We start from the raw sequence: 20246 nt of genomic DNA, 5'->3' as shown, positions 1-20246 counted from the left end.
CATGCACACTATGAAAAGCCGCTGACTCTGTGACGTACACACTATAAAGAGCCACAGCCACTGTCACATACACACTATGTAGAGCCACTGCCACTGCCACATACACACTATAAGGAGCGTGTATGCGAAGGGCCCAGAGGCTTACGGCCATACCACTCTGAACACGCCCGATCTCGTCTGATCTCGGAAGCTAAGCAGGGTCGGGCCTGGTTAGTACTTGGATGGGAGACCGCCTGGGAATACCAGGTGCTGCAAGCTTTTCCACTTCACTTTTTAGAGACAGCCATGGCGCTGCTCCAGCAGTGAAACACCCAACTTTAAAGTGCCACTGCCACTGTCACATACACACTATGTCGAGACACTGCCACTGCCACATACACACTATGTAGAGACAATGCCACTGACACATACACACTATAAGGAGCGTGTATGCAAAGAGCCCACAGGCTTACGGCCATACCACTCTGAACATGCCCGATCTCGTCTGATCTCGGAAGCTAAGCAGGGTCGGGCCTGGTTAGTACTTGGATGGGAGACCGCCTGGGAATTTCAGGTGCTGTAAGCTTTTCCACTTCCCTTTTTAGAGACAGCCAGGGTGATGCTCCAGCAGTGAAACACCCAACTTTAAAGTGCCACTGCCACTGTCACATACACACTATGTAGAGCCACTGTCACATACACACTATGTAGAGCCACTGCCACTGCCACATACACACTATAAGGAGCGTGTATGGGAAGGGCCCTGAGGCTTACGGCCATACCACTCTGAACACGCCCGACCTCGTCTGATCACGGTAGTTAAGCAGGGTTGGGCCTGGTTATTACTTGGATGGGAGACCTCCTGGGAATACCACGTGCTGTAACCTTTTCCACTTCCCTTTTTAGAGAAAGCCAGCGTCCTGCTCCAGCAGTGAAAGACCCAGCTTTAAAGAGCCACTGCCACTGTCACATACACACTATGTAGAGCCACTGCCACTGCCACTGCCACTAACACACTATAAGGAGCGTGTATGCGAAGGGCCCAGAGGCTTACGGCCATACCACTCTGAACACGCCCGATCTCGTCTGATCTCGGTAGCTAAGCAGGGTCGGGCCTGGTTAGTACTTGGATGGGAGACCAACTGGGAATACCAGGTGCTGTAAGCTTTTCCACTTCCCTTTTTAGAGACAGCCAGGGTGCTGCTCCAGCAGTGAAACACCTAGCTGAACTCATTGAACGCTCCACGCCTTGAGCAGAGTGCCACAGATACGGAGCACCAGGGCCACGAAGCTGCGTCGGACGCGCCTGTCAAGCTGTAGTCCGCGGTGAGGTGCTTAAGCGTGGGCCCACGAGTTGGGCTGGTGGGCAAGGTTGCTGGAGCTTTCTGCAGGCTGAACAGATTGGGATTGTCACATACACACTATGTAGAGACAATGCCAATGCCACATACACACTATAAGGAGCGTGTATGCGAAGGGCCCACATACTTACGGCCATACCACTCTGAACACGCCCGATCTCGTCTGATCTCGGAAGCTAAGCAGGGTCGGGCCTGGTTAGTACTTGGATGGGAGACCGCCTGGGAATACCAGGTGCTGTAAGCTTTTCCACTTCACTTTTTAGAGACACCCAGGGCGCTGCTCCAGCAGTGAAACACCCAACTTTAAAGTGCCACTGCCACTGTCACATACACACTATGTAGAGCCACTGTCACATACACACTATGTAGAGCCACTGCCACTGCCACTGCCACATACACACTATGTAGAGCCACTGCCACTGTCACATACACACTATGTAAAGCCACTGCTACTGCCACTGCCACATACACACTATAAGGAGCGTGTATGCGAAGGGCCCAGAGGCTTACGGCCATACCACTCTGAACACGCCCGATCTCGTCTGATCTCGGAAGCTAAGCAGGGTCGGGCCTGGTTAGTACTTGGATGGGAGACCGCCTGGGAATACCAGGTGCTGCAAGCTTTTCCACTTCACTTTTTAGAGACAGCCATGGCGCTGCTCCAGCAGTGAAACACCCAACTTTAAAGTGCCACTGCCACTGTCACATACACACTATGTAGAGCCACTGCCACATACACACTATGTAGAGCCACTGCCACTGCCACATACACAATATATATAGAGACAATGCCACTGCCACATACACACTATAAGGAGCGTGTATGCAAAGTGCCCACAAGCTTACAGGCTGACGGCCATACCACTCTGAACACGCCCGATCTCATCTGATCTCGGAAGCTAAGCAGGGTCGGGCCTGGTTAGTACTTGGATAGGAGACTGCCTGGGAATACCAGGTGCTGTAAGCTTTTCCACTTCCCTTTTTAGAGACAGCCAGGGTGCTGCTCCAGCAGTGAAACACCCAACTTTAAAGTGCCACTGTCACATACACACTATGTAGAGCCACTGCCACTAACACACTATAAGGAGCGTGTATGCGAAGTGCCCAGAGGCTTACGGCCATACAACTCTGAACACGCCCGATCTAGTCTGATCTCGGTAGCTAAGCAGGGTCGGGCCTGGTTGGTACTTGGATGGGAGACCTCCTGGGAATACCAGGTGCTGTAAGCTTTTCCACTTCCCTTTTTAGAGACAGCCAGGGTGCTGCTCCAGCAGTGAAACACCCAACTTTAAAGTGCCAATGCCACTGCCACATACACACTATAAGGAGCGTGTATGCAAAGGTCCCACAGGCTTACGGCCATACCACTCTGAACACCCCCGATCTCGTCTGATCTCGGAAGCTAAGCAGGATCAAGCCTGGTTAGTACTTTGATGGGATTCCGCCTGGGAATACCAGGTGCTGTAAGCTTTTCCACTTCCCTTTTCAGAGACAGCCAGGGTGCTGCTCCAGCAGTGAAACACCTAGCTGAACACATTGAACGCTCCACGCCTTGCGCAGAGTGCCACAGATACGGAGCACCAGGGCCACGAAGCTGCGTTGGACGCGACTGTCAAGCTGTAGTCCGCGGGGAGGTGCTTAAGCGTGGTCCCACGAGTTGGGCTGGTGGGCAATTTTGCTGGAGCTTTCTGCAGGCTGAACTGATTGGGATTGTCACATACACACTATGTAGAGACAATGCCACTGCCACAAACACACTATAAGGAGCGTGTCTGCAAAGGGCCCACAGGCTTACGGCCATACCACTCTGAACACGCCCGATCTCGTCTGATCTCGGTAGCTAAGCAGGGTCGGGCCTGGTTAGTACTTGGATGGGAGACCGCCTGGGAATACCAGGTGCTGCAAGCTTTTCCACTTAACTTTTTAGAGACAGCCATGGCACTGCTCCAGCAGTGAAACACCCAACTTTAAAGTGCCACTGCCACTGTCACATACACACTATGTAAATCCACTGCCACTGCCACTGCCACATACACACTATAAGGAGCGTGTATGCGAAGGGCCCAGAGGCTTACGGCCATACCACTCTGAACACGCCCGATCTCGTCTGATCTCGGAAGCCAAGCAGGGTCGGGCCTGGTTAGTACTTGGATGGGAGACCGCTTGGGAATACCAGGTGCTGTAAGCTTTTCCACTTCCCTTTTTAGAGACAGCCAGGGTGCTGCTCCAGCAGTGAAACACCCAACTTTAAAGTGCCACTGCCACTGTCACATACACACTATGTAGAGACAATGCCACTGCCACATACACACTATAAGGAGCGTGTATGCAAAGGTCCCACAGGCTTACGGCCATACCACTCTGAACACCCCCGATCTCGTCTGATCTCGGAAGCTAAGCAGGATCAAGCCTGGTTAGTACTTTGATGGGATTCCGCCTGGGAATACCAGGTGCTGTAAGCTTTTCCACTTCCCTTTTTAGAGACAGCCAGGGTGCTGCTCCAGCAGTGAAACACCCAGCTTTAAAGAGCCACTGCCACTGTCACATACACACTATGTAGAGCCACTGCCACTGCCACTAACACACTATAAGGAGCGTGTATGCGAAGTGCCCAGAGGCTTACGGCCATACCACTCTGAACTCGCCCAATCTCGTCTGATCTCGGTAGCTAAGCAGGGTCGGGCCAAGTTAGTACTTGGATGGGAGACCTCCTGGGAATACCAGGTGCTGTAAGCTTTTCCACTTCCCTTTTTAGAGACAGCCAGGGTGCTGCTCCAGCAGTGAAACACCCAACTTTAAAGTGCCACTGCCAGTGTCACATACACACTATGTAGAGCCACTGTCACTGCCACATACACATTATAAGGAGCGTGTATGTGAAGGGCCCACAGGCTTACGGCCATACCACTCTGAAAACGCCCGATCTCGTCTGATCTCGGTAGCTAAGCAGGGTCGGGCCTGGTTAGTACTTGGATGGGAGACCTCCTGGGAATACCACGTGCTGTAAGCTTTTCCACTTCACTTTTTAGAGACAGCCAGGGTGCTGCTCCAGCAGTGAAACACCCAACTTTAAAGTGCCACTGCCACTGTCACATACACACTATGTAGAGCCACTGTCACTGCCACATACACACTATAAGGAGCGTGTATGTCAAGGGCACACAGCCTTACGGCCATACCACTCTGAACACGCCCGATCTCGTCTGAACTCGGTAGCTAAGCAGGGTCGGGCCTGGTTAGTACTTGGATGGGAGACCTCCTGGGAATACCACGTGCTGTAAGCTTTTCCACTTCACTTTTTAGAGACAGCCAGGGCGCTGCTCCAGCAGTGAAACACCCAACTTTAAAGTGGCACTGCCACTGTCACATACACACTATGTAGAGCCACTGCCACTGCCACAAACACACTATGTATAGCCACTGCCACTGCCACATACACACTATAAGGAGCGTGTATGCAAATGTCCCACAGGCTTACGGCCATACCACTCTGAACACGCCCGATCTCGTCTGATCTCGGAAGCTAAGGAGGGTCAGGCCTGGTTAGCACTTTGATGGGAGACAGACTGGGAATACCAGGTGCTGTAAGCTTTTCCACTTCCCTCTTTAGAGACAGCCATGTTGATGCTCCAGCAGTGAAACACACAGCTTTAAAGAGCCACTGCCACTGTCACTTACACACTATGTAGAGCCACTGTCACATACACACTATGTAGAGCCACTGTCACATACACACTATGTAGAGCCACTGCCACTGCCACATACACACTATAAGGAGCGTGTATGCAAAGTTCCCACAGGCTTACGGCCATACCACTCTGAACACGCCAGATCTCGTCTGATCTCGGTAGTTAAGCAGGGTCGGGCCTGGTTAGTACTTGGATGGGAGACCACCTGGGAATACCACGTGCTGTAACCTTTTCCACTTCCCTTTTTAGAGAAAGCCAGCGTGCTGCTCCAGCAGTGAAAGACCCAGCTTTAAAGAGCCACTGCCACTGTCACATACACACTATGTAGAGCCACTGCCACTGCCACTAACACACTATAAGGAGCGTGTATGCGAAGTGCCCAGAGGCTTACGGCCATACCACTCTGAACTCGCCCGATCTCGTCTGATCTCGGTAGCTAAGCAGGGTCGGGCCTGGTTAGTACTTGGATGGGAGACCTCCTGGGAATACCAGGTGCTGTAAGCTTTTCCACTTCCCTTTTTAGAGACAGCCAGGGTGCTGCTCCAGCAGTGAAACACCCAACTTTAAAGTGCCACTGTCACATACACACTATGTAGAGCCACTGCCACTGCCACTGCCACATACACACTATGTAGAGACAATGCCACTGCCACATAAACACTATAAGGAGCGTGTATGCGAAGGGCCCACAGGCTTACAGGGTTAAGGCCATAAACACTCTGAACACGCCCGATCTCGTCTGATCTCGGAAGCTAAGGAGGGTCAGGCCTGGTTAGCACTTTGATGGGAGACCGCCTGGGAATACCAGGTGCTGTAAGCTTTTCCACTTCCCTTTTTAGAGACAGCCAGGTTGATGCTCCAGCAGTGAAACACACAGCTTTAAAGAGCCACTGTCACTGTCACTTACACACTATGTAGAGCCACTGCCACATACACACTATAAGGAGCGGGTATGCGAAGGGCCCACTGGCTTACGGCCATACCACTCTGAACACGCCTGATCTCGTCTGATCTCGGAAGCTAAGCAGGGTCGGGCCTGGTTAGTACTTGGATGGGAGACCGCCTGGGAATACCAGGTGCTGTAAGCTTTTCCACTTCCCTTTTTAGAGATAGCCAGGGTGCTGCTCCAGCAGTGAAACACCCAACTTTAAAGTGCCAATGCCACTGTCACATACACACTATGTAGAGCCACTGTCACATACACACTATGTAGAGCCACTGCCACTGCCACATACACACTATAAGGAGCGTGTATGCGAAGGGCCCACAGACTTACGGCCATACCACTCTGAACACGCCCGATCTCGTCTGATCTCGGAAGCTAAGCAGGGTCGGGCCTGGTTAGTACTTGGATGGTAGAACGCCTGGAAATACCAGGTGCTGTAAGCTTTTCCACTTCCCTTTATAGAGACAGCCAGGGTGCTGCTCCAGCAGTGAAACACCCAACTTTAAAGAGCCACTGCCACTGTCACATACACACTATGTAGAGACACTGCCACTGCCACTGCCACATACACACTATAAGGAGCGTGTATGCGAAGGACCCTGAGGCTTACGGCCATACCACTCTGAACACGCCCGATCTCGTTTGATCTCGGAAGCTAAGCAGGGTCGGGCCCTTTTTAGAGACAGCCAGGGTGCTGCTCCAGCAGTGAAACACCCAACTTTAAAGTGCCACTGCCACTGTCACATACACACTATGTAGAGCCACTGCCACATACACACTATAAGGAGTGTGGATGCGAGTGGCCCAGAGGCTTACGGCCATACCACTCTGAACACGCCCGATCTCGTCTGATCTCGGAAGCTAAGCAGGGTCGAGCCTGGTTAGTACTTGGATGGGAGACCGCCTGGGAATACCAGGTGCTGTAAGCTTTTCCACTTCACTTTTTAGAGACAGCCAGGGTGAAGCTCCAGCAGTGAAACACCCAACTTTAAAGTGCCACTGCCACTGTCACATACACACTATGTAGAGCCACTGCCACTGCCACATACACACTATGTAGAGCCACTGCCACTGTCACATAAACACTATGTAGAGCCACTGCCACTGTCACATACACACTATGGAGAGCCACTGCCACTGCCACTGCCACATACACACTATAAGGAGCGGGTATGCGAAGGGCCCACAGGCTTACGACCATACCACTCTGAACACGCCCGATCTCGTCTGATCTCGGAAGCTAAGCAGGGTCGGGCCCTTTTAAGAGACAGCCAGGGTGCTGCTCCAGCAGTGAAACACCCAACTTTAAAGTGCCACTGCCACTGTCACATACACACTATGTAGAGCGACTGCCACTGCCACTGTCACATACACACTATGTAGAGCCACTGTCACGTACACACTATAAAGAGCCACTGCCACTGTCACATACACACTATGTAAAGCCACTGTCACATACACACTATGTAGAGCCACTGCCACTGCCACATACACACTATAAGGAGCGTGTATGCGAAGGCCCCAAAACTAACGGCCATACCACTCTGAGGACGCCCGATCTCGTCTGATCTCGGAAGGTAAGCAGGGTCGGGAATGGTTAGTACATGGAATGGAGAATGCCTGGGAATACCAGGTGCTGTAAGCTTTTCCACTTCCCTTTTTAGAGACAGCCAGGGTGCTGCTCCAGCAGTGAAACACCTAGCTTTAAAGAGCCACTGCCACTGTCACATACACACTATGTAGAGAAACTGCCACTGCCACTGCCACATACACACTATAAGGAGCGTGTATGCGAAGGGCCCAGAGGCTTACGGCCATACCACTCTAAACACGCCCGATCTCATCAGATCTCGGAAGCTAAGCAGGGTCGGGCCCTTTTTAGAGACAGCCAGGGTGCTGCTCCAGCAGTGAAACACCCAGCTGAACTCATTGAACGCTCCACGCTTTGAGCAGAGTGCCAGAGATATGGAGCACCAGCGCCACGAAGCTGTCTGATCTCGGAAGCTAAGGAGGGTCAGGCCTGGTTAGCACTTTGATGGGAGACCGCCTGGGAATACCAGGTGCTGTAAGCTTTTCCACTTCCCTTTTTAGAGACAGCCAGGTTGATGCTCCAGCAGTGAAACACACAGCTTTAAAGAGCCACTGTCACTGTCACTTACACACTATGTAGAGCCACTGCCACATACACACTATAAGGAGCGGGTATGCGAAGGGCCCACTGGCTTACGGCCATACCACTCTGAACACGCCTGATCTCGTCTGATCTCGGAAGCTAAGCAGGGTCGGGCCTGGTTAGTACTTGGATGGGAGACCGCCTGGGAATACCAGGTGCTGTAAGCTTTTCCACTTCCCTTTTTAGAGATAGCCAGGGTGCTGCTCCAGCAGTGAAACACCCAACTTTAAAGTGCCAATGCCACTGTCACATATACACTATGTAGAGCCACTGCCACTGTCACATACACACTATGTAGAGCCACTGTCACATACACACTATGTAGAGCCACTACCACTGCCACTGCCACTAACACACTATAAGGAGCGTGTATGCGAAGGGCCCAGAGGCTTACGGCCATACCACTCTGGACACGCCCGATCTCGTCTGATCTCGGAAGCTAAGCAGGGTCGAGCCTGGTTAGTACTTGGATGGGAGACCTCCTGGGAATACCAGGTGCTGTAAGCTTTTCCACTTCCCTTTTTAGAGACAGCCAGGGTTCTGCTCCAGCAGTGAAACACCCAACTTTAAAGTGCCACTGCCACTGTCACATACACACTATGTAGAGACAATGCCACTGCCACATACACAGTATAAGGAGCGTGTATGCAAAGGGCCCACAGGCTTACGGCCATACCACTCTGAACACGCCCGATCTCGTCTGATCTCGGAAGCGAAGCAGGGTCGGGCCCTTTTTAGAGACAGCCAGGGTGCTGCTCCAGCAGTGAAACACCCAACTTTAAAGTGCCACTGTCACTGTCACATACACACTATGTAGAGCCACTGCCACTGCCACTGTCACATACAGACTATGTAGAGCCACTGTCACATGCACACAATGTAGAGACACTGCCACTGCCACATACAAACTATAAGGAGCGTGTATGCAAAGTGCCCACAGGCTTACGGCCATACCACTCTGAACACGCCCGATCTCGTCTGATCTCGGAAACTAAGCAGGGTCGGGCCTGGTTAGTACTTGGATGGGAGACCGCCTGGGAATACCAGGTGCTGTAAGCTTTTCCACTTCCCTTTTTAGAGACAGCCAGGGTGCTGCTCCAGCAGTGAAACACCCAGCTTTAAAGAGCCACTGCCACTGCCACATACACTCTATGTAGAGCCACTGCCACTATCACATACACTCTATGTAGAGCCACTGCCACTGCCACATACACACTATAAGGAGCGTGTATGCGAAGGGCCCACAGACTTACGGCCATACCACTCTGAACACGCCTGATCTCGTCAAATCTCGGAAGCTAAGCAGGGTCAGGCCTGGTTAGTACTTGGATGGGAGACCGCTGCTTTAAGATTTTCCCCTTCCCTTTTTAGAGACAGCCAGGGTGATGCTCCAGCAGTGAAACACCCAGCTTTAAAGAGCCACTGCCACTGTCACATACACACTTTGTAGAGCCACTGCCACTGCCACTGCCACATACACACTATAAGGAGCGTGTATGCGAAGGTCCCTGAGGCTTACGTCCATACCACTCTGAACACGCCCGATCTCGTCTGATCTCAGAAGCTAAGCAGGGTCGGGCCTGGTTAGTATTTGGATGGGAGACTGCCTGGGAATACCAGATGTTGTAAGCTTTTCCACTTCCCTTTTTAGAGACAGCCAGGGTGCTGCTCCAGCAGTGAAACACCCAACTTTAAAGTACCACTGTCACATACACACTATGTAGAGACAATGCCACTGCCACTGCCACATACACACAATAAGGAGCGTGTATGCGAAGGGCCCAGAGGCTTACGGCCATACCACTCTGAACAAGCCCGATCTCATCAGATCTCGGAAGCTAAGCAGGGTCGGGCCGTTTTTTGAGACAGCCAGGGTGCTGCTCCAGCAGTGAAACACCCAACTTTAAAGTGCCACTGCCACTGTCACATACACACAATGTAGAGCCACTGCCACTGTCACATACACACTATGTAGAGCCACTGTCACATACACACTATGTAGAGCCACTGCCACTGCCACTGCCACATACACACTATAAGGAGCGTGTATGCCAAGGCTCCAAAACTTACGGCTATACCACTCTGAGGACGCCCGATCTCGTCTGATCTCGGAATGTAAGCAGGGTCGGGCCTGGTTAGTACTTGGATGGGAGAATGCCTGGGAATACCAGGTGCTGTAAGCTTTTCCACTTCCCTTTTTAGAGACAGCCAGGGTGCTGCTCCAGCAGTGAAACACCCAGCTTTAAAGAGCCACTGCCACTGTCACATACACACTATGTAGAGCCACTGCCACTGCCACTGCCACATACACACTATGTAGATCCACTGCCACTGTCACATACACACTATGTAGAGCCACTGTCACATACACACTATGTAGAGTCACTGCCACTGCCACATACACACTATAAGGAGTGTGTATGCGAAGGGCCCACAGACTTACGGCCATACCACTCTGAACACGCCTGATCTCGTCTGATCTCGGAAGCTAAGCAGGGTCAGGCCTGGTTAGTACTTGGATGGGAGAACGCCAGTGAATACCAGGTGCTGTAAGCTTTTCCACTTCACTTTTTAGAGACAGCCAGGGCGCTGCTCCAGTAGTGAATCACCCTACTTTAAAGTGCCACTGCCACTGTCACATACACACTATGTAGAGCCACTGCCACTGCCACATACACACTATATAGAGACAATGCCACTGCCACATACACACTATAAGGAGCGTGTATGCAAAAGGCCCACAGGCTTACGGCCATACCACTCTGAACACGCCCGATCTCGTCTGATCTCGGTAGCTAAGCAGGGTCGGGCCTGGTTAGTACTTGGATGGGAGACCTCCTGGGAATACCAGGTGCTGTAAGCTTTTCCACTTCCCTTTTTAGAGACAGCCAGGGTGCTGCTCCAGCAGTGAAACACCCAACTTTAAAGTGCCACTGCCACTGTCACATACACACTATGTAGAGACAATGCCACTGCCACATACACAGTATAAGGAGCGTGTATGCAAAGGGCCCACAGGCTTACGGCCATACCCCTCTGAACACGCCCGATCTCGTCTGATCTCGGAAGCTAAGCAGGGTCTGGCCCATTTCAGAGACAGCCAGGGTGCTGCTCCAGCAGTGAAACACTCAACTTTAAAGTACCACTGTCACATACACACTATGTAGAGCCACTGCCTCTGCCACTGCCACATACACACTATGTAGAGCCACTGCAACTATCACATACACACTATGTAGAGCCACTGCCACTGCCACATACACACTATAAGGAGCGTGTATGCGAAGGGCCCACAGACTTACGGCCATACCACTCTGAACACGCCTGATCTCGTCAAATCTCGGAAGCTAAGCAGGGTCAGGCCTGGTTAGTACTTGGATGGGAGACCGCCTGGGAATACATGGTGCTGTAAGATTTTCCCCTTCCCTTTTTAGAGACAGCCAGGGTGATGCTCCAGCAGTGAAACACCCAGCTTTAAAGAGCCACTGCCACTGTCACATACACACTTTGTAGAGCCACTGCCACTGTCACATACACACTATGTAGAGCCATTGCCACTGCCACATACACACTATCAGGAGCGTGTATGCAAAGGGCCCACAGACTTACGGCGTACCACTTTGAACACGCCCGATCTCGTCTGATCTCGGAGGATAAGCAGGGTCCGGCCTGGTTAGTACTTGGATGGTAGACCGCCTGGGAATACCAAGCGCTGTAAGCTTTTCCACTTCCCTTTTTAGAGACTGCCAGGGTGCTGCTCCAGCAGTGAAACACACAGCTTTAAACAGCCACTGTCACTGTCACATACACACTATGTAGAGCCACTGCCACATACACACTATAAGGAGCGTGTATGCGAAGACCCCAAAACTTACGGTCATACCACTCTGAGGACACCCGATCTCGTCTGATCTCGGAAGGTAAGCAGGGTCGAGCCTGGTTAGTACTTGGATGGGAGAATGCCTGGGAATACCAGGTGCTGTAATCTTTTCCACTTCCCTTTTTAGAGACAGCCAGGGTGCTGCTCCAGCAGTGAAACACCCAACTTTAAAGTGCCACTGTCACATACACACTATGTAGAGCCACTGCCACTGCCACTGCCACATACACACTATGTAGAGCAACTGCCACTGCCACATACACACTATGTAGAGACAATGCCACTGCCACATACACACTATAAGGAGCGTGTATGCAAAGTGCCCACAGGCTTACGGCCATACCACTCTGAACACGCCCGATCTCATCTGATCTCGGAGGCTAAGCAGGGTCGGGCCTGGTTAGTACTTGGATGGTAGACCGCCTGGGAATACCAGGTGCTGTAAGCTTTTCCACTTACCTTTTTAGAGACAGCCCGGGTGCTGCTCCAGCAGTGAAACACCCAGCTTTAAAGAGCCACTGCCACTGTCACATACACACTATGTAGAGCCACTGCCACTGCCACATACACACTATAAGGAGCGTGTATGGGAAGGGCCCAGAGGCTGACGGCCATACCACTCTGAACACGCCCGATCTCGTCTGATTTCGGAAGCTAAGCAGGGTCTGGCCCTTTTTAGAGACAGCCAGGGTGCTGCTCCAGCAGTGAAACACCCAACTTTAAAGTGCCACTGCCACTGTGACATACACACTATGTAGAGCCACTGCCACTGCCACTACCACATACACACTATGTAGAGCCACTGCCACTGCCACATACACACTATAAGGAGCGTGTATGCAAAGGGCCCACAGGCTTAAGGCCATACCACTCTGAACACGCCCGATCTCGTCTGATCTCGGAAGCTAAGCAGGGTCGGGCCTTGTTAGTACTTGGATGGGAGACCGCCTGGGAATACCAGGTACTGTAAGCTTTTCCACTTCACTTTTTAGAACCAGCCAGGGCGCTGCTCCAGCAGTGAAACACCCAACTTTAAAGTGCCACTGCCACTGTCACATACACACTATGTAGAGCCACTGCCACTGTCACATACACACTATGTAGAGCCACTGTCACATACACACTATGTACAGCCACTGCCACTGCCACATACACACTATAAGGAGCGTGTATGCGAAGGCTCCAAAATTTACGGCCATACCACTCTGAGGACGCCCGAGATGTGGAGCACCAGGGCCACGAAGCTGCGTCGAACGCGCCTGTCAGGCTGTAGTCCGCGGGGAGGTGCTTAAGAATGGGCCCACGAGTTGGGCTGATGGGCAAGGTTGCTGGAGCTTTCTGCTGGCTAAACTGCGTGGGGTTGAGGAGGCCACTTTGTGTTGATGAAGTACGGGTATCAGTGCTCATAGACGCTGCCAAGAGCTGCCGATGCGGTCACATACGCACTATGAAAAGCCGCTGACTCTGTGACGTACACACTATAAAGAGCCACTGCCACTTTCACATACACACTATGTAGAGCCACTGCCACTGCCACTGCCACATACACACTATGTAGAGACAATACCACTGCCACATACACACTATAAGGAGCGTGTATGCGAAGGGCCCACAGGCTTACAGGGTTAAGGCCATTAACACTCTGAACACGCCCGATCTCACCTGATCTCGGAAGCTAAGGAGGGTCAGGCCTGGTTAGCACTTTGATGGGAGACCTCCTGGGAATACCAGGTGCTGTAAGCTTTTCCACTTCCCTTTTTAGAGACAGCCAGGTTGATGCTCCAGCAGTGAAACACACAGCTTTAAAGAGCCACTGTCACTGTCACTTACACACTATGTAGAGCCACTGCCACATACACACTATAAGGAGCGGGTATGCGAAGGGCCCACTGGCTTACGGCCATACCACTCTGAACACGCCTGATCTCGTCTGATCTCGGAAGCTAAGCAGGGTCGGGCCTGGTTAGTACTTGGATGGGAGACCGCCTGGGAATACCAGGTGCTGTAAGCTTTTCCACTTCCCTTTTTAGAGATAGCCAGGGTGCTGCTCCAGCAGTGAAACACCCAACTTTAAAGTGCCAATGCCACTGTCACATATACACTATGTAGAGCCACTGCCACTGTCACATACACACTATGTAGAGCCACTGTCACATACACACTATGTAGAGCCACTACCACTGCCACTGCCACTAACACACTATAAGGAGCGTGTATGCGAAGGGCCCAGAGGCTTACGGCCATACCACTCTGGACACGCCCGATCTCGTCTGATCTCGGAAGCTAAGCAGGGTCGAGCCTGGTTAGTACTTGGATGGGAGACCTCCTGGGAATACCAGGTGCTGTAAGCTTTTCCACTTCCCTTTTTAGAGACAGCCAGGGTTCTGCTCCAGCAGTGAAACACACAACTTTAAAGTGCCACTGCCACTGTCACATACACACTATGTAGAGACAATGCCACTGCCACATACACAGTATAAGGAGCGTGTATGCAAAGGGCCCACAGGCTTACGGCCATACCACTCTGAACACGCCCGATCTCGTCTGATCTCGGAAGCGAAGCAGGGTCGGGCCCTTTTTAGAGACAGCCAGGGTGCTGCTCCAGCAGTGAAACACCCAACTTTAAAGTGCCACTGTCACTGTCACATACACACTATGTAGAGCCACTGCCACTGCCACTGTCACATACAGACTATGTAGAGCCACTGTCACATGCACACAATGTAGAGACACTGCCACTGCCACATACAAACTATAAGGAGCGTGTATGCAAAGTGCCCACAGGCTTACGGCCATACCACTCTGAACACGCCCGATCTCGTCTGATCTCGGAAACTAAGCAGGGTCGGGCCTGGTTAGTACTTGGATGGGAGACCGCCTGGGAATACCAGGTGCTGTAAGCTTTTCCACTTCCCTTTTTAGAGACAGCCAGGGTGCTGCTCCAGCAGTGAAACACCCAGCTTTAAAGAGCCACTGCCACTGCCACATACACTCTATGTAGAGCCACTGCCACTATCACATACACTCTATGTAGAGCCACTGCCACTGCCACATACACACTATAAGGAGCGTGTATGCGAAGGGCCCACAGACTTACGGCCATACCACTCTGAACACGCCTGATCTCGTCAAATCTCGGAAGCTAAGCAGGGTCAGGCCTGGTTAGTACTTGGATGGGAGACCGCTGCTTTAAGATTTTCCCCTTCCCTTTTTAGAGACAGCCAGGGTGATGCTCCAGCAGTGAAACACCCAGCTTTAAAGAGCCACTGCCACTGTCACATACACACTTTGTAGAGCCACTGCCACTGCCACTGCCACATACACACTATAAGGAGCGTGTATGCGAAGGTCCCTGAGGCTTACGTCCATACCACTCTGAACACGCCCGATCTCGTCTGATCTCAGAAGCTAAGCAGGGTTGGGCCTGGTTAGTATTTGGATGGGAGACTGCCTGGGAATACCAGATGTTGTAAGCTTTTCCACTTCCCTTTTTAGAGACAGCCAGGGTGCTGCTCCAGCAGTGAAACACCCAACTTTAAAGTACCACTGTCACATACACACTATGTAGAGACAATGCCACTGCCACTGCCACATACACACAATAAGGAGCGTGTATGCGAAGGGCCCAGAGGCTTACGGCCATACCACTCTGAACACGCCCGATCTCATCAGATCTCGGAAGCTAAGCAGGGTCGGGCCGTTTTTTGAGACAGCCAGGGTGCTGCTCCAGCAGTGAAACACCCAACTTTAAAGTGCCACTGCCACTGTCACATACACACAATGTAGAGCCACTGCCACTGTCACATACACACTATGTAGAGCCACTGTCACATACACACTATGTAGAGCCACTGCCACTGCCACTGCCACATACACACTATAAGGAGCGTGTATGCGAAGGCTCCAAAACTTACGGCTATACCACTCTGAGGACGCCCGATCTCGTCTGATCTCGGAATGTAAGCAGGGTCGGGCCTGGTTAGTACTTGGATGGGAGAATGCCTGGGAATACCAGGTGCTGTAAGCTTTTCCACTTCCCTTTTTAGAGACAGCCAGGGTGCTGCTCCAGCAGTGAAACACCCAGCTTTAAAGAGCCACTGCCACTGTCACATACACACTATGTAGAGCCACTGCCACTGCCACTGCCACATACACACTATGTAGATCCACTGCCACTGTCACATACACACTATGTAGAGCCACTGTCACATACACACTATGTAGAGTCACTGCCACTGCCACATACACACTATAAGGAGTGTGTATGCGAAGGGCCCACAGACTTACGGCCATACCACTCTGAACACGCCTGATCTCGTCTGATCTCGGAAGCTAAGCAGGGTCAGGCCTGGTTAGTACTTGGATGGGAGAACGCCAGTGAATACCAGGTGCTGTAAGCTTTTCCACTTCACTTTTTAGAGACAGCCAGGGCGCTGCTCCAGTAGTGAATCACCCTACTTTAAAGTGCCACTGCCACTGTCACATACACACTATGTAGAGCCACTGCCACTGCCACATACACACTATATAGAGACAATGCCACTGCCACATACACACTATAAGGAGCGTGTATGCAAAAGGCCCACAGGCTTACGGCCATACCACTCTGAACACGCCCGATCTCGTCTGATCTCGGTAGCTAAGCAGGGTCGGGCCTGGTTAGTACTTGGATGGGAGACCTCCTGGGAATACCAGGTGCTGTAAGCTTTTCCACTTCCCTTTTTAGAGACAGCCAGGGTGCTGCTCCAGCAGTGAAACACCCAACTTTAAAGTGCCACTGCCACTGTCACATACACACTATGTAGAGACAATGCCACTGCCACATACACAGTATAAGGAGCGTGTATGCAAAGGGCCCACAGGCTTACGGCCATACCCCTCTGAACACGCCCGATCTCGTCTGATCTCGGAAGCTAAGCAGGGTCTGGCCCATTTCAGAGACAGCCAGGGTGCTGCTCCAGCAGTGAAACACTCAACTTTAAAGTACCACTGTCACATACACACTATGTAGAGCCACTGCCTCTGCCACTGCCACATACACACTATGTAGAGCCACTGCAACTATCACATACACACTATGTAGAGCCACTGCCACTGCCACATACACACTATAAGGAGCGTGTATGCGAAGGGCCCACAGACTTACGGCCATACCACTCTGAACACGCCTGATCTCGTCTGATCTCGGAAGCTAAGCAGGGTCAGGCCTGGTTAGTACTTGGATGGGAGACCGCCTGGGAATACATGGTGCTGTAAGATTTTCCCCTTCCCTTTTTAGAGACAGCCAGGGTGATGCTCCAGCAGTGAAACACCCAGCTTTAAAGAGCCACTGCCACTGTCACATACACACTTTGTAGAGCCACTGCCACTGTCACATACACACTATGTAGAGCCATTGCCACTGCCACATACACACTATCAGGAGCGTGTATGCAAAGGGCCCACAGACTTACGGCGTACCACTTTGAACACGCCCGATCTCGTCTGATCTCGGAGGATAAGCAGGGTCCGGCCTGGTTAGTACTTGGATGGTAGACCGCCTGGGAATACCAAGCGCTGTAAGCTTTTCCACTTCCCTTTTTAGAGACTGCCAGGGTGCTGCTCCAGCAGTGAAACACACAGCTTTAAACAGCCACTGTCACTGTCACATACACACTATGTAGAGCCACTGCCACATACACACTATAAGGAGCGTGTATGCGAAGACCCCAAAACTTACGGTCATACCACTCTGAGGACACCCGATCTCGTCTGATCTCGGAAGGTAAGCAGGGTCGAGCCTGGTTAGTACTTGGATGGGAGAATGCCTGGGAATACCAGGTGCTGTAATCTTTTCCACTTCCCTTTTTAGAGACAGCCAGGGTGCTGCTCCAGCAGTGAAACACCCAACTTTAAAGTGCCACTGTCACATACACACTATGTAGAGCCACTGCCACTGCCACTGCCACATACACACTATGTAGAGCAACTGCCACTGCCACATACACACTATGTAGAGACAATGCCACTGCCACATACACACTATAAGGAGCGTGTATGCAAAGTGCCCACAGGCTTACGGCCATACCACTCTGAACACGCCCGATCTCATCTGATCTCGGAGGCTAAGCAGGGTCGGGCCTGGTTAGTACTTGGATGGTAGACCGCCTGGGAATACCAGGTGCTGTAAGCTTTTCCACTTACCTTTTTAGAGACAGCCCGGGTGCTGCTCCAGCAGTGAAACACCCAGCTTTAAAGAGCCACTGCCACTGTCACATACACACTATGTAGAGCCACTGCCACTGCCACATACACACTATAAGGAGCGTGTATGGGAAGGGCCCAGAGGCTGACGGCCATACCACTCTGAACACGCCCGATCTCGTCTGATTTCGGAAGCTAAGCAGGGTCTGGCCCTTTTTAGAGACAGCCAGGGTGCTGCTCCAGCAGTGAAACACCCAACTTTAAAGTGCCACTGCCACTGTGACATACACACTATGTAGAGCCACTGCCACTGCCACTACCACATACACACTATGTAGAGCCACTGCCACTGCCACATACACACTATAAGGAGCGTGTATGCAAAGGGCCCACAGGCTTAAGGCCATACCACTCTGAACACGCCCGATCTCGTCTGATCTCGGAAGCTAAGCAGGGTCGGGCCTTGTTAGTACTTGGATGGGAGACCGCCTGGGAATACCAGGTACTGTAAGCTTTTCCACTTCACTTTTTAGAACCAGCCAGGGCGCTGCTCCAGCAGTGAAACACCCAACTTTAAAGTGCCACTGCCACTGTCACATACACACTATGTAGAGCCACTGCCACTGTCACATACACACTATGTAGAGCCACTGTCACATACACACTATGTACAGCCACTGCCACTGCCACATACACACTATAAGGAGCGTGTATGCGAAGGCTCCAAAATTTACGGCCATACCACTCTGAGGACGCCCGAGATGTGGAGCACCAGGGCCACGAAGCTGCGTCGAACGCGCCTGTCAGGCTGTAGTCCGCGGGGAGGTGCTTAAGAATGGGCCCACGAGTTGGGCTGATGGGCAAGGTTGCTGGAGCTTTCTGCTGGCTAAACTGCGTGGGGTTGAGGAGGCCACTTTGTGTTGATGAAGTACGGGTATCAGTGCTCATAGACGCTGCCAAGAGCTGCCGATGCGGTCACATACGCACTATGAAAAGCCGCTGACTCTGTGACGTACACACTATAAAGAGCCACTGCCACTTTCACATACACACTATGTAGAGCCACTGCCACTGCCACTGCCACATACACACTATGTAGAGACAATACCACTGCCACATACACACTATAAGGAGCGTGTATGCGAAGGGCCCACAGGCTTACAGGGTTAAGGCCATTAACACTCTGAACACGCCCGATCTCACCTGATCTCGGAAGCTAAGGAGGGTCAGGCCTGGTTAGCACTTTGATGGGAGACCTCCTGGGAATACCAGGTGCTGTAAGCTTTTCCACTTCCCTTTTTAGAGACAGCCAGGTTGATGCTCCAGCAGTGAAACACACAGCTTTAAAGAGCCACTGTCACTGTCACTTACACACTATGTAGAGCCACTGCCACATACACACTATAAGGAGCGGGTATGCGAAGGGCCCACTGGCTTACGGCCATACCACTCTGAACACGCCTGATCTCGTCTGATCTCGGAAGCTAAGCAGGGTCGGGCCTGGTTAGTACTTGGATGGGAGACCTCCTGGGAATACCAGGTGCTGTAAGCTTTTCCACTTCCCTTTTTAGAGATAGCCAGGGTGCTGCTCCAGCAGTGAAACACCCAACTTTAAAGTGCCAATGCCACTGTCACATATACACTATGTAGAGCCACTGCCACTGTCACATACACACTATGTAGAGCCACTGTCACATACACACTATGTAGAGCCACTACCACTGCCACTGCCACTGCCACATACACACTATGTAGAGCCAATGCCACTGCCACATACACACTATATAGAGACAATGCCACTGCCACATACACACTATAAGGAGCGTGTATGCAAAGGGCCCACAGGTTTACGGCCATACCACTCTGAACACGTCCGATCTCATCTGATCTCGGAAGCTAAGCAGGGTCGGGCCTGGTTAGTACTTGGATGGGAGACCTCCTGGGAATACCACGTGCTGTAACCTTTTCCACTTCCCTTTTTCGAGAAAGCCAGCGTGCTGCTCCAGCAGTGAAAGACCCAGCTTTAAAGAGCCAC

General features: G+C 51.8%; 32 non-coding genes and 19 pseudogenes across 32 annotated transcripts; all 51 read left to right on the top strand.

Annotated features, from left to right (window-relative positions):
* The first annotated feature begins 139 nt into the window (after positions 1-139).
* LOC139281816 (5S ribosomal RNA) lies at positions 140-258 on the top strand. The gene has a single exon (XR_011596946.1). It is a non-coding gene; the product is annotated as a 5S ribosomal RNA (ribosomal RNA).
* Positions 259-446: 188 nt separating this feature from the next.
* On the top strand, positions 447-565 carry LOC139281908 (5S ribosomal RNA). The gene has a single exon (XR_011597032.1). It is a non-coding gene; the product is annotated as a 5S ribosomal RNA (ribosomal RNA).
* A 182-nt stretch (positions 566-747) lies between these two features.
* LOC139307668 (5S ribosomal RNA) lies at positions 748-866 on the top strand (annotated as a pseudogene).
* A 161-nt stretch (positions 867-1027) lies between these two features.
* On the top strand, positions 1028-1146 carry LOC139281851 (5S ribosomal RNA). The gene has a single exon (XR_011596978.1). It is a non-coding gene; the product is annotated as a 5S ribosomal RNA (ribosomal RNA).
* Positions 1147-1465: 319 nt separating this feature from the next.
* Positions 1466-1584, top strand: LOC139281732 (5S ribosomal RNA). The gene has a single exon (XR_011596899.1). It is a non-coding gene; the product is annotated as a 5S ribosomal RNA (ribosomal RNA).
* A 260-nt stretch (positions 1585-1844) lies between these two features.
* Positions 1845-1963, top strand: LOC139281807 (5S ribosomal RNA). The gene has a single exon (XR_011596938.1). It is a non-coding gene; the product is annotated as a 5S ribosomal RNA (ribosomal RNA).
* A 225-nt stretch (positions 1964-2188) lies between these two features.
* On the top strand, positions 2189-2307 carry LOC139281866 (5S ribosomal RNA). The gene has a single exon (XR_011596992.1). It is a non-coding gene; the product is annotated as a 5S ribosomal RNA (ribosomal RNA).
* Positions 2308-2450: 143 nt separating this feature from the next.
* On the top strand, positions 2451-2569 carry LOC139306083 (5S ribosomal RNA). The gene has a single exon (XR_011599395.1). It is a non-coding gene; the product is annotated as a 5S ribosomal RNA (ribosomal RNA).
* A 122-nt stretch (positions 2570-2691) lies between these two features.
* On the top strand, positions 2692-2810 carry LOC139307534 (5S ribosomal RNA; annotated as a pseudogene).
* Positions 2811-3129: 319 nt separating this feature from the next.
* Positions 3130-3248, top strand: LOC139282048 (5S ribosomal RNA). Its single transcript, XR_011597165.1, has one exon. It is a non-coding gene; the product is annotated as a 5S ribosomal RNA (ribosomal RNA).
* A 161-nt stretch (positions 3249-3409) lies between these two features.
* LOC139281780 (5S ribosomal RNA) lies at positions 3410-3528 on the top strand. Its single transcript, XR_011596911.1, has one exon. It is a non-coding gene; the product is annotated as a 5S ribosomal RNA (ribosomal RNA).
* A 155-nt stretch (positions 3529-3683) lies between these two features.
* Positions 3684-3802, top strand: LOC139307533 (5S ribosomal RNA; annotated as a pseudogene).
* A 155-nt stretch (positions 3803-3957) lies between these two features.
* On the top strand, positions 3958-4076 carry LOC139304944 (5S ribosomal RNA). The gene has a single exon (XR_011599197.1). It is a non-coding gene; the product is annotated as a 5S ribosomal RNA (ribosomal RNA).
* Positions 4077-4231: 155 nt separating this feature from the next.
* On the top strand, positions 4232-4350 carry LOC139282042 (5S ribosomal RNA). The gene has a single exon (XR_011597160.1). It is a non-coding gene; the product is annotated as a 5S ribosomal RNA (ribosomal RNA).
* Positions 4351-4505: 155 nt separating this feature from the next.
* LOC139304070 (5S ribosomal RNA) lies at positions 4506-4624 on the top strand. Its single transcript, XR_011599045.1, has one exon. It is a non-coding gene; the product is annotated as a 5S ribosomal RNA (ribosomal RNA).
* Positions 4625-4812: 188 nt separating this feature from the next.
* LOC139307792 (5S ribosomal RNA) lies at positions 4813-4931 on the top strand (annotated as a pseudogene).
* A 209-nt stretch (positions 4932-5140) lies between these two features.
* LOC139305946 (5S ribosomal RNA) lies at positions 5141-5259 on the top strand. The gene has a single exon (XR_011599367.1). It is a non-coding gene; the product is annotated as a 5S ribosomal RNA (ribosomal RNA).
* A 155-nt stretch (positions 5260-5414) lies between these two features.
* Positions 5415-5533, top strand: LOC139281783 (5S ribosomal RNA). Its single transcript, XR_011596914.1, has one exon. It is a non-coding gene; the product is annotated as a 5S ribosomal RNA (ribosomal RNA).
* Positions 5534-5729: 196 nt separating this feature from the next.
* Positions 5730-5849, top strand: LOC139281747 (5S ribosomal RNA; annotated as a pseudogene).
* A 149-nt stretch (positions 5850-5998) lies between these two features.
* On the top strand, positions 5999-6117 carry LOC139307785 (5S ribosomal RNA). The gene has a single exon (XR_011599694.1). It is a non-coding gene; the product is annotated as a 5S ribosomal RNA (ribosomal RNA).
* Positions 6118-6299: 182 nt separating this feature from the next.
* Positions 6300-6418, top strand: LOC139306644 (5S ribosomal RNA). Its single transcript, XR_011599503.1, has one exon. It is a non-coding gene; the product is annotated as a 5S ribosomal RNA (ribosomal RNA).
* Positions 6419-6785: 367 nt separating this feature from the next.
* On the top strand, positions 6786-6904 carry LOC139281963 (5S ribosomal RNA). The gene has a single exon (XR_011597084.1). It is a non-coding gene; the product is annotated as a 5S ribosomal RNA (ribosomal RNA).
* A 597-nt stretch (positions 6905-7501) lies between these two features.
* LOC139281765 (5S ribosomal RNA) lies at positions 7502-7620 on the top strand (annotated as a pseudogene).
* A 576-nt stretch (positions 7621-8196) lies between these two features.
* On the top strand, positions 8197-8315 carry LOC139307773 (5S ribosomal RNA). The gene has a single exon (XR_011599693.1). It is a non-coding gene; the product is annotated as a 5S ribosomal RNA (ribosomal RNA).
* A 221-nt stretch (positions 8316-8536) lies between these two features.
* LOC139281913 (5S ribosomal RNA) lies at positions 8537-8655 on the top strand. Its single transcript, XR_011597037.1, has one exon. It is a non-coding gene; the product is annotated as a 5S ribosomal RNA (ribosomal RNA).
* Positions 8656-9088: 433 nt separating this feature from the next.
* On the top strand, positions 9089-9207 carry LOC139281948 (5S ribosomal RNA). The gene has a single exon (XR_011597070.1). It is a non-coding gene; the product is annotated as a 5S ribosomal RNA (ribosomal RNA).
* A 454-nt stretch (positions 9208-9661) lies between these two features.
* Positions 9662-9780, top strand: LOC139307427 (5S ribosomal RNA; annotated as a pseudogene).
* Positions 9781-10212: 432 nt separating this feature from the next.
* Positions 10213-10331, top strand: LOC139307728 (5S ribosomal RNA; annotated as a pseudogene).
* A 254-nt stretch (positions 10332-10585) lies between these two features.
* On the top strand, positions 10586-10704 carry LOC139307572 (5S ribosomal RNA; annotated as a pseudogene).
* A 188-nt stretch (positions 10705-10892) lies between these two features.
* On the top strand, positions 10893-11011 carry LOC139306747 (5S ribosomal RNA). Its single transcript, XR_011599523.1, has one exon. It is a non-coding gene; the product is annotated as a 5S ribosomal RNA (ribosomal RNA).
* Positions 11012-11444: 433 nt separating this feature from the next.
* On the top strand, positions 11445-11563 carry LOC139307604 (5S ribosomal RNA; annotated as a pseudogene).
* A 188-nt stretch (positions 11564-11751) lies between these two features.
* Positions 11752-11869, top strand: LOC139281741 (5S ribosomal RNA; annotated as a pseudogene).
* A 148-nt stretch (positions 11870-12017) lies between these two features.
* Positions 12018-12136, top strand: LOC139307720 (5S ribosomal RNA; annotated as a pseudogene).
* Positions 12137-12357: 221 nt separating this feature from the next.
* Positions 12358-12476, top strand: LOC139282023 (5S ribosomal RNA). Its single transcript, XR_011597141.1, has one exon. It is a non-coding gene; the product is annotated as a 5S ribosomal RNA (ribosomal RNA).
* A 406-nt stretch (positions 12477-12882) lies between these two features.
* On the top strand, positions 12883-13001 carry LOC139305615 (5S ribosomal RNA). Its single transcript, XR_011599306.1, has one exon. It is a non-coding gene; the product is annotated as a 5S ribosomal RNA (ribosomal RNA).
* Positions 13002-13651: 650 nt separating this feature from the next.
* On the top strand, positions 13652-13771 carry LOC139281764 (5S ribosomal RNA; annotated as a pseudogene).
* A 149-nt stretch (positions 13772-13920) lies between these two features.
* Positions 13921-14039, top strand: LOC139307762 (5S ribosomal RNA). The gene has a single exon (XR_011599692.1). It is a non-coding gene; the product is annotated as a 5S ribosomal RNA (ribosomal RNA).
* A 221-nt stretch (positions 14040-14260) lies between these two features.
* On the top strand, positions 14261-14379 carry LOC139281912 (5S ribosomal RNA). The gene has a single exon (XR_011597036.1). It is a non-coding gene; the product is annotated as a 5S ribosomal RNA (ribosomal RNA).
* Positions 14380-14812: 433 nt separating this feature from the next.
* On the top strand, positions 14813-14931 carry LOC139281947 (5S ribosomal RNA). Its single transcript, XR_011597069.1, has one exon. It is a non-coding gene; the product is annotated as a 5S ribosomal RNA (ribosomal RNA).
* Positions 14932-15385: 454 nt separating this feature from the next.
* On the top strand, positions 15386-15504 carry LOC139307369 (5S ribosomal RNA; annotated as a pseudogene).
* Positions 15505-15936: 432 nt separating this feature from the next.
* LOC139307727 (5S ribosomal RNA) lies at positions 15937-16055 on the top strand (annotated as a pseudogene).
* A 254-nt stretch (positions 16056-16309) lies between these two features.
* On the top strand, positions 16310-16428 carry LOC139307571 (5S ribosomal RNA; annotated as a pseudogene).
* Positions 16429-16616: 188 nt separating this feature from the next.
* LOC139306676 (5S ribosomal RNA) lies at positions 16617-16735 on the top strand. The gene has a single exon (XR_011599511.1). It is a non-coding gene; the product is annotated as a 5S ribosomal RNA (ribosomal RNA).
* Positions 16736-17168: 433 nt separating this feature from the next.
* On the top strand, positions 17169-17287 carry LOC139306851 (5S ribosomal RNA). Its single transcript, XR_011599539.1, has one exon. It is a non-coding gene; the product is annotated as a 5S ribosomal RNA (ribosomal RNA).
* A 188-nt stretch (positions 17288-17475) lies between these two features.
* On the top strand, positions 17476-17593 carry LOC139281740 (5S ribosomal RNA; annotated as a pseudogene).
* A 148-nt stretch (positions 17594-17741) lies between these two features.
* Positions 17742-17860, top strand: LOC139307719 (5S ribosomal RNA; annotated as a pseudogene).
* A 221-nt stretch (positions 17861-18081) lies between these two features.
* Positions 18082-18200, top strand: LOC139282022 (5S ribosomal RNA). Its single transcript, XR_011597140.1, has one exon. It is a non-coding gene; the product is annotated as a 5S ribosomal RNA (ribosomal RNA).
* A 406-nt stretch (positions 18201-18606) lies between these two features.
* On the top strand, positions 18607-18725 carry LOC139305607 (5S ribosomal RNA). The gene has a single exon (XR_011599305.1). It is a non-coding gene; the product is annotated as a 5S ribosomal RNA (ribosomal RNA).
* Positions 18726-19375: 650 nt separating this feature from the next.
* LOC139281763 (5S ribosomal RNA) lies at positions 19376-19495 on the top strand (annotated as a pseudogene).
* A 149-nt stretch (positions 19496-19644) lies between these two features.
* LOC139307469 (5S ribosomal RNA) lies at positions 19645-19763 on the top strand. The gene has a single exon (XR_011599664.1). It is a non-coding gene; the product is annotated as a 5S ribosomal RNA (ribosomal RNA).
* A 293-nt stretch (positions 19764-20056) lies between these two features.
* On the top strand, positions 20057-20175 carry LOC139304127 (5S ribosomal RNA). The gene has a single exon (XR_011599054.1). It is a non-coding gene; the product is annotated as a 5S ribosomal RNA (ribosomal RNA).
* Positions 20176-20246: the final 71 nt, after the last annotated feature.

This window comes from Enoplosus armatus, chromosome 2 (genome assembly GCF_043641665.1).
Source record: "Enoplosus armatus isolate fEnoArm2 chromosome 2, fEnoArm2.hap1, whole genome shotgun sequence".
Taxonomy (NCBI): Eukaryota; Metazoa; Chordata; class Actinopteri; order Centrarchiformes; family Enoplosidae; genus Enoplosus; species Enoplosus armatus.
Note: the sequence above shows the minus strand (reverse complement) of the source record. Positions and strands in the feature narration are given on the sequence as shown.